Source organism: Dendrobates tinctorius, unplaced genomic scaffold (assembly GCF_039654945.1).
Source record: "Dendrobates tinctorius isolate UK_male_01 unplaced genomic scaffold, ASM3965494v1 ptg000216l, whole genome shotgun sequence".
Classification (NCBI taxonomy): domain Eukaryota; kingdom Metazoa; phylum Chordata; class Amphibia; order Anura; family Dendrobatidae; genus Dendrobates; species Dendrobates tinctorius.
Window position 1 is genome coordinate 2,241,073 of NW_027361883.1, and position 9,361 is coordinate 2,250,433.

Below are 9,361 nucleotides of genomic sequence, written 5' to 3' on the forward strand. Positions count from 1 at the left end.
CGTACACCTCGTACACACACGGCTCCGCTCCGTACACCTCGTACACACACGGCTCCGCTCCGTACACCTCGTACACACACGGCTCCGCTCCGTACACCTCGTACAAACACGGCTCCGCACCGTACACCTTGTACACACACGGCTCCGCTCCGTACACCTCGTACACACACGGCTCCGCTCCGTACACCTCGTACACACACGGCTCCGCTCCGTACACCTCGTACACACACGGCTCCGCTCCGTACACCTCGTACACACACGGCTCCGCTCCGTACACCTCGTACACACACGGCTCCGCTCCGTACACCTCGTACACACACGGCTCCGCACCGTACACCTCGTACACACACGGCTCCGCTCCGTACACCTCGTACACACACGGCTCCGCTCCGTACACCTTGTACACACACGGCTCTGCTCTGTACACCCCGCACACACTTGGCTCCGCTCCGTACACCTCGTGCACACGGCTCCGATCCGTACACCTCGTACACACACAGCTCTGCTACATCTACCCTGTAAACCCCTCCTGACCCCACACATACTTCCGTCATCCAGCACCATGACAACCAGCATAGCAGAGTCCTGCAGACACCAAGAGGCAGGGATATGCGCACAGGACCTGTGATGAGGTCACAGGAGGGACGGAGTCAGTGGTCACATGATCAGGGGTCTGGACAAAGGCTCCTGATCATGTGACCCCCCTGACTCCTCCCCTCCTGTGACCTCACCACAGGTCCTGTGTACAGAGAAGAGAGCAGGCAAGCAACGCTGTGAGTGGCTGCAGGGGGGCGGTCTCATGCTAGGCTAGGGCGAGGATGGGGTGCGTGGGGGGGGCGAGGATGGGGTGCGTGGGGGGGGTGTGGATGCTTATCTCCCTGCAGTGCGGGATAGAAAAATCCCCGGAGGGTTGGAAACTATAACTGCCATGCCCACAGAGGGCCGGCGGCAGGAACAACAGCCAGTCCAGTGGCCGCATCAGCTGACGAGCGGCCAGATGAGCGGGCACTGCCGCCAGCGGCCCACATGACAGCGGCCTACATGACAGCGGCCCAGCGGGAAAATGCCCGGTTGGGCATATTACCAATCCGGGCCTGGTAGGTGTGACTACGCCTGTTGCTGAAGCACAAGAAACATGACTAGCCATGACGCATAGGTTACTGTACCACTTTGCAAGGAGGCAAGGTACACCTCTTCTGAAGTCAGACCAGTCAGAAGGATAGCAGATAATGTTTCCAGCAGGCTTGGCAGGACCACCCAGTCATCCACATGGTCCAGTCTCACCAGCCTAAGTCTGGAGAACTAAATCTTGACCCTGATCCTCCTTCCTCTCAACATGATGAGTCACAAAGTCAGGAGGACCATGGTGTGCTGTTGGAAGACAAGGTGGTGGATGACAAAGTCACCGACCTAATCTGGGTAGTTGGCATGCAGCATGAGGCCAGCAGTGCTAAAGTGGAGAGATCAGCAGCACCAAAACAGACAGGATGAGGAAGTGGGGTGACCAGAGGGACAAGGTGGGAAACTGTTGCACAGGGTACTGGCACTCATGTATGTCTCCCTCAAAGAGTTAGGTGTTTCTCAGTTTGAGACTTTTTAAAGAGAGTTCTGAGACTAACAAAATGGCCATTTACAACTTGTGCCATGCCAAGATCAGTAGGGTCTGACCACTAAGAACCCGACGACCACCAGCATGATCAGGCACATATCATCTAAGCACCCAACTCGGAGGGCTGAATGCCTCTTCCCCTGTGCTAGGTGCTTCTCAATCCCCTGTCCAAAACACTGATGCAGATACCTCCTGTCCTGCACATATCCATGCACATTCTCACTTACCATCATCAGTGAATTCCAAATCCTTGTCCCAGCACAGTGTTCAGCTGTCCCTACCACAGGCCATGGAACAAAAAGGAAACTTCCCAGCCACCCACAGGCCCAAATGCTAAACAGGCACTTTTCCAGATGTGTATAAGATTTGTGTTACTCCATCAATCTACAGCTGTGAAAAAGATCCTTAGTGGATCGAAACGCGTAGCTCTTTCTAGTGCCCCCCAGCGTATCCTTTGCTGGAGAGGAGAAAGCCGACATGCTGTTATTTTAAATTTTCTTCAATAAAGCAAGTTTTTTAGTAGCTGGAATGATCCCTTTTTTTTCTTCAATCAATGCTTCGCTGAAGTCCAGACGAGGTTCCGTGCTCCGGCTGTTTGCTTGGTGAGCTGGCTAGGGCTTTTCAGCCCATATCTTTATATTTGTGACATTTCCAGGCTGCCTGCTGTGGAAATGTCACTTAGGCTGGTAGACGTGGAAAATTTCTGCCAACTCATGGTGACAGCCGTCCCTCAGAATTCGGTCAGTAGCTTCTTTTTCTCCCTGTGTGAGGCTTGAAGCTCTGCAGCAGCGAATTTGTCTAGGAGACAAACTGCGCACCGCGGCAGTTACTTAAAGGAGTAACAGACCTAACACACCTGTGTTTTTTGCTGATGAACCTCCAACCATGCATGGTCGTGTGTGATAATGGGTGCAGCCTGGTGGTGGCTGTGATGCTTGGCACATGTGCTCAATCAACTTGGTAGTTCAGCAGTTTCTGAAAACATACCCAGATATGCCAGCGATTGTGGTTGAGGTACACCACGACAGCGCCCATTTATGCAAATTGGCTACAGCTTCCACCTCTCTGGCAGTGCTGCAGCAGCGTACACAAGCGTCAGCTCAACGCCTAGTGTGCTGGTTGTCAAAAATGGGCGGACCTCAAGATGTTTTTTAATTATTTATTTAAATTATCAAAAAAATATAGAATGGGGACCCATCTATTTTTGATAACCAGCCAATATAAAACGGACAGCTGGGGGTTGCACCTTTACGTGTGCTGTTTATCAAAATAAAGGGGAACCCAATCCATTTTTTAAAAAATGGATTTATTTATTGAACAGGTACTGGCTGATGATCACACTCATCAGCCTCACCTGCTCTCACTGCTATCAGCAAGAGCAGGTGTAGGATGATGAGAGTAGTACTCTTATCAGCCAACACCTTCTACCAAAGGCAACATTTTTTACTGCTGGTCACAGCAGCTGGCTCACATGCTGTCATCAGACAGTATGGGAACAGCGGTGCTCTGACCGGCGGTAACGATCGTACCACAGATCAGAGCCCATGTTTCCTGTGCTATCACGCAGATGACTGTGTGGGAAACAACAGATGTTCGGGCCCTCCATTAATCTGTAGGGGGTCTGGGTTCGAGTTCAGATAATGTTTTGGTATCCAAGCCAAACATGTTATACATCAGAGGTTTCGTTTCTCAGGGCCACAGCGTTGCACAATTGAAATTTCAAATTATTGAACATATTTCACCCCCTCCCGTCGAGGTGGGGATCGTGTCAATGTACTAAAGCGTAGGGAAGCATATTGGATCCATGAATTGAACACACTGACACCATGGGAAGAGTCTTGAGGAGATCATTTGCATATTCCCAGTGCCTTCTGGGATAAGTGAAGAGTCTCCGCGAGCTCAACGATCACTGGGTTTTGGCCGTTGCAGCTGAAAAGAGGAAATCGGAAAACCAGGGGAAGAGTCTTGAGGAGATCATTTGCATATTCCCAGTGCCTTCTGGGATAAGTGAAGAGTCTCCGCGAGCTCAACGATCACTGGGTTTTGGCCGTTGCAGCTGAAAAGAGGAAATCGGAAAAACCGCGCGCCTATCGGCGTGCGAATTTTGGCTCATCTTTCATCGTTTTTAAGAAATCTCAAGATGGAAGAGGCCAGGAGCCATTTGGTGAGCTGCATTTCTTGCTACATGTTCACAGACTTACCAGTGGAAAAGCCAAACTTCACATGCCACAAATGCAAGCTTGTGTCCCTGTTGGAGGAAAAGTTGCAAAATCTCGAAGAGAGGTTAGCTACGTTGAAGATCATTAAGGAAGGTGAAGAGTTCTTGGACAGAGCAGAATTATCTCTTCATGTTACAGAAAGAGAAGAAATTCGAAGTGCACCTGAAGAAACAGAGGAATGGAGACATGTGACCCAGAGAAGCAGGAGGATCAGGAGGCAGTCAGCACCCATACTGCTCAGGAACCAGTACCAGGCTCTCACGCAGGAAAACGATGAAGAAATACATCAGGAGAAGACTTTGCCAACAAGCAGCAACCTTGTACGCCCTCAGAATCCTCCTGGATGGAGAAAGAAAAATGTTGTGAAGAAGAAACGGAGAGTGGTGGTCATGGGGGATTCCCTGTTGAGAGGAGCAGAGGCCGCTATCTGCAGACCGGATATAACTTCAAGAGAAATGTGCTGTCTTCCAGGTGCAAAAATTAAAGATGTGTCTGACAGGATATCAGGACTCTTCAGACCTACAGATGACTACCCATTCCTGCTACTACATGTGGGGACAAATGACACCGCAAGAAACGACCTGGAAACCATCTGCAGAGACTTTGAAGACTTAGGCAAGAAAGTGAAAGAACTGGGAGCGCAGGTGGTCTTCTCTTCCATCCTCCCAGTGGATGGCCATGGAACAAGGAGGTGGAATAAGATTCTGCAGGTGAACAACTGGCTACGTCGATGGTGCCGTCAGCAACGATATGGATTTCTGGATCACGGAGTGAACTACTTATACGATGGACTACTTGCTAGAGATGGGGTGCACCTTACGAAGACTGGAAAACATGTATTTGGAAGTCGCCTTGCTACACTTGTAAGGAGAGCTTTAAACTAGAACAACATGGGAAGGGAAGCAAAAGACCAGAAAAAGCCATACACCTGACAAATGCTATTGAGAACTCTGCTATTAGAAGTGGAAAGGAAGAACAAAGACGAAAGAATCTAATTAATAAAAATATTGGAGAAAGAGAAACCAATCACAAACTAAAATGTTTCTATACTAATGCACAAAGCATGGGCAACAAACAAGGAGAATTGGAACTACTAACACAGGAAAAGAAATATGATGTCATTGGAATCACTGAAACTTGGTGGGACAATACACATGATTGGAATACAAGACTAGAAGGATACAACTTATTTGCAAGAAACAGACTTGATAAACGAGGAGGGGGTGTCGCATTGTATGTTAGAAACGCGTATATCTGCACAGAGATTGAAGCTTCAGAGACTGGGAGTTCTGTGGAAACTGTTTGGGTAAGAATACAAGGACAGAACAATGGAAAGGACACCATTGTAGGCATTTACTACAGGCCGCCTGTGCAAGCTGAAGCTATGGATGAACTCTTTATGCATCAAATGGCCAAGTTCTCCAAAAAATATGACATAGTTGTCATGGGAGATTTCAACTATCCAGACATTTGTTGGGAATCTCTCTCAGGCAAAACTAACAGGTCAAGGAAATTCTTATCCTCTCTTGCTGACAACTTTATCTTCCAAAAGGTAAGGGAGAAAACAAGGGGAACTGCTACCTTGGATCTAATCCTTATAAACAGGGAGGAAATGGTTGAGGAGGTAAAAGTGGCTGGGACCCTAGGAGGTAGCGACCATGCTATTTTAGAATTTTGGATAACTAGAGGCGGAAGACCTGTGAAGACTCAGACATCAAGGTTAGATTTCAGAAAGGCAGATTTTAAGGGATTCAGAAAGAGAATTGGAGGGATCCAATGGCTGGATATCCTTAAAGACAAAAATGTCCAGGAAGGATGGGAAATCTTGAAAAATGAAATTCTCAAAGCACAGTTGTTAACAATTCCGAAAAGAGGGAAGAATAGGAAGCAGTTAAGGAAACCAGGATGGATGAACACAGAACTTAAGCACATGCTAAAAAGGAAGAAAAAAATGTTTATAAAATGGAAAGAGGGAGGCATATCTAAAGAAGAATATAATGCTGTCTGCAGAACCTGCAGGGCACAAATCAGATTAGCTAAAGCTGAAAATGAATTGAGGCTTGCAAGAGATGTCAAAAGCAATAATAAAGGATTTTGGGGATATGTCAAAAGTAAAAGAAAAGTCAAAGATGCTATAGGATTTTTACAGGATGAAAATGATGAAATGGTAAGACAGGATGTTGAGAAGGCTGAACTTTTAAATTCCTATTTTGCATCTGTTTTCTCTCAGAAAGGAAATGTAACATCAACTGTTATTCACTGTCCTATTAAGGGAATAGAAGAATCCAGGATATCTATAAACAGAAAGATAGTGAGGAAACACTTAGCTAGCCTAAATGAATTCAAGTCTCCAGGTCCAGATGAATTACACCCCAGAGTACTGAAGGAGATAGCAGAAGAAATTTTTGAACCCCTCTCTATAATCTTTGAAAATTCTTGGAGAACAGGAGAAGTGCCAGAAGACTGGAGAAGAGCAAATGTTGTTCCTATCTTCAAAAAGGGGAAGAAGGTGGACCCAGGTAACTATAGGCCGGTGAGTCTGATTTCTATACCAGGAAAGATCTTTGAACAAATTATTAAACAACATGTATGTCAATACCTGGATAAGAATGAAGTGATTAAACAGAGTCAGCATGGGTTTGTAACTAATAAGTCATGTCAGACTAACTTAATTTCCTTCTATGACGGTATCACTGATTGGGTGGATCAAGGAAATGCTGTAGATATAGTATATCTTGACTTCAGCAAAGCATTTGACAAAGTCTCTCATACAATCCTTATTGAAAAAATGATTAAGTATGGAATGGACAAGGCAACTGTTAGGTGGATTCATAACTGGCTTAGTGATCGGACCCAAAGAGTGGTCGTAAATGGCTGCACATCCAGTTGGAAGAATGTCTCAAGTGGGGTACCACAGGGCTCTGTCCTGGGCCCTGTATTGTTCAACATCTTTATCAACGATTTAGATGAAGGAATTGAGGGTAAACTGATTAAATTTGCTGATGACACAAAGCTAGGAGGGATAGCTAATACTAGAGAAGAGAGAGAGAGGATTCAAAAAGATTTAAATAAACTGGAGAAGTGGGCAGCAACTAACAGAATGGTTTTTAACAGGGAGAAATGCAAAGTACTACATCTGGGCAATAAAAATGGAAAAAACATATATAGAATGGGAGGAATAGGGCTAAGTGACAGCACATGTGAAAAAGACTTGGGTATACTAATAGATCACAGACTGAATATGAGTCAACAGTGTGATGCAGCAGCAAAAAAGGCAAATGCAATTCTAGGATGTATTAACAGAAGCATACAGTCTAGATCACGTGAAGTCATTATTTCCCTCTACTCCTCTTTGGTCAGACCTCATCTGGAATATTGTGTCCAGTTTTGGGCACCACATTTTAAAAAAGACATCAACAAACTGGAGCAAGTTCAGAAAAGAGCGACCAGAATGGTGACCGGTCTGCAAACCCTGTCTTATGAGGAAAGGTTGCAGGATTTGGGAATGTTTAGTTTGCAAAAGAGAAGACTGAGAGGAGACTTAATAGCTGTCTACAAATATCTAAAGGGCTGTCACATTGTAGAAGGATCAACTTTATTCTCATTTGCACAAGGAAAGACTAGAAGCAATGGGATGAAACTGAATGGGAGGAGACACAGATTAGATATTAGAAAAAACTTTTTGACAGTTAGAGTGATCAATGAGTGGAACAGGCTGCCACAAGAAGTGGTGAGTTCTCCTTCAATGGAAGTCTTCAAACAGAGGCTGGACAGACATCTGACTGGGATGATTTAGCGAATCCTGCTTTGAGCAGGGGGTTGGACCAGATGGCCCAGGAGGTCCCTTCCAACTCTACGATTCTATGATTCTATGATTCTATGATTCTATGGGGCCTTAACAGGTATTATGACTTGCTGTCATTCATATGATATCAATTTTATTAATGGCTTGATGTTTATATTACACGTCTACCTCTGATGTATAACATGATTGCATATTCACTTTTTTAGACAACATGGATTAGACAATGCTGTTATCAATACTGTGCCAGATCATTGACACCTTTGTCTCTTTTACAGAATCGCCTATACTGAGCACTCTCCTTCCATGACTACTTCTCTTCCGGACCAAGCTTGAGCACACCTGGAACGCATACTATTCTAGTTCCGGCACGATGGAAACGCATTATACCGCTATTTCCGGTATTTGACATGCACACGTCACTACCCATTCTGTCATTTCTGGCCTCACGATAGTACACACATTGCATAACGCGCCATCGCCTATAACTAGACTGCAGAGCGCGTCACCTGTACCTGTTTGACAAGCGGTGGATACCACGTCCAGGACACCTCTCAGTTTACAGTTTCTGGTAAGTTATATACCTGGAATCACCTTTGTTGACCGTACCTAAATGATATTGATTGCGGCTATTCCATATATCTCTCTTAGATAAGCCAGCCTTGTGGCTACTGTCAAACCACCATACCCGATATACCTCTCTGACTGGTAGGTGTTCTGACTGGTAGGTGTTACGTGTCCACCTTTTACAGCTTGCCACTACTCATATAATCTCACTCTAGTCTGACCACGCGCATTATTCTCAGGGATGTGAGTTTCTCACGGTTATCTACTGTACCATACAGGTGGGTTACAGTCTTACTACTTATCAAAATATTTCGTTTTTTATTTTTCCTTATTAGAACTGGTCCAACTGTATATTGCTGTGCTATCTCTATATGTAAGCCTTGACAGAGCATTGATGTAGGTTATGTCTACTGGACTATCTCATATACTGTAATCTTGACCTCCTTCTGTTTTGTATCCGTACTGTATATACTTTCGTGTTGTTCATGTTTATTACTATTATTTTTGTTTGTAATACACTGATGAAGGTCTTGATGACTGAAACATTTTTGACTACTGTATGTATTTTGGATCACATTAAATTTTCTTCACTTCAACCACTTTATGGGGCCAAGTAATCTTTACAATATCTAAGGGTTTGGGAACCTACTTGTGCACCTTCATTAACGGCTGTGCGAATGGTCTTTTTGCCACGGAGTATAATTTCTGGCGGGGCACACTGATGTGATGCTACAAATCCATTAAGTGGCGATCAACGCTTAACAAATTCAACACCACTTACTCCTCCTGCACACCCGTCATTTCCAGCATGCGAAATGTCAGTCTTAATAATAAGTTAGGGTCCACGTTTTTATCTAGTGAATGCATCACCTTATTTTTTTAATTTTGTCTACTGCAGAGATCTTGGTAGACTTTATGCTCCAACACTGGACCAGCTGCAAAGAAAATTGATATATAGGCTTCACATGTGTAATATTTTGGACTTATTGGGACTTTTTATTTCAGTTTTGTAGTAATTAGCACAGCTCTTTTTTATTGTGTTCCAATTATTTCATAATCTCGTTTTATTGTCTAGTAATTCCCCTGTCGTTGATGTTCTGGTGCTTTCCATGACTAATAGTTTACGTGGATGCACAGAAGATGTGCCATCTAGTACATGTGACC

The 9,361-nt window shown here is 44.9% G+C and overlaps 1 long non-coding RNA gene across 1 annotated transcript; it reads left to right on the forward strand.

Moving 5' to 3' along the window:
- Nucleotides 1-711: 711 nt before the first annotated feature.
- LOC141058857 (uncharacterized) lies at nucleotides 712-8,387 on the forward strand. Its single transcript, XR_012222336.1, has 3 exons — nucleotides 712-773; nucleotides 7,909-8,201; nucleotides 8,282-8,387. It is a non-coding gene; the product is annotated as an uncharacterized lncRNA (long non-coding RNA).
- The last annotated feature ends 974 nt before the right edge of the window (nucleotides 8,388-9,361 follow it).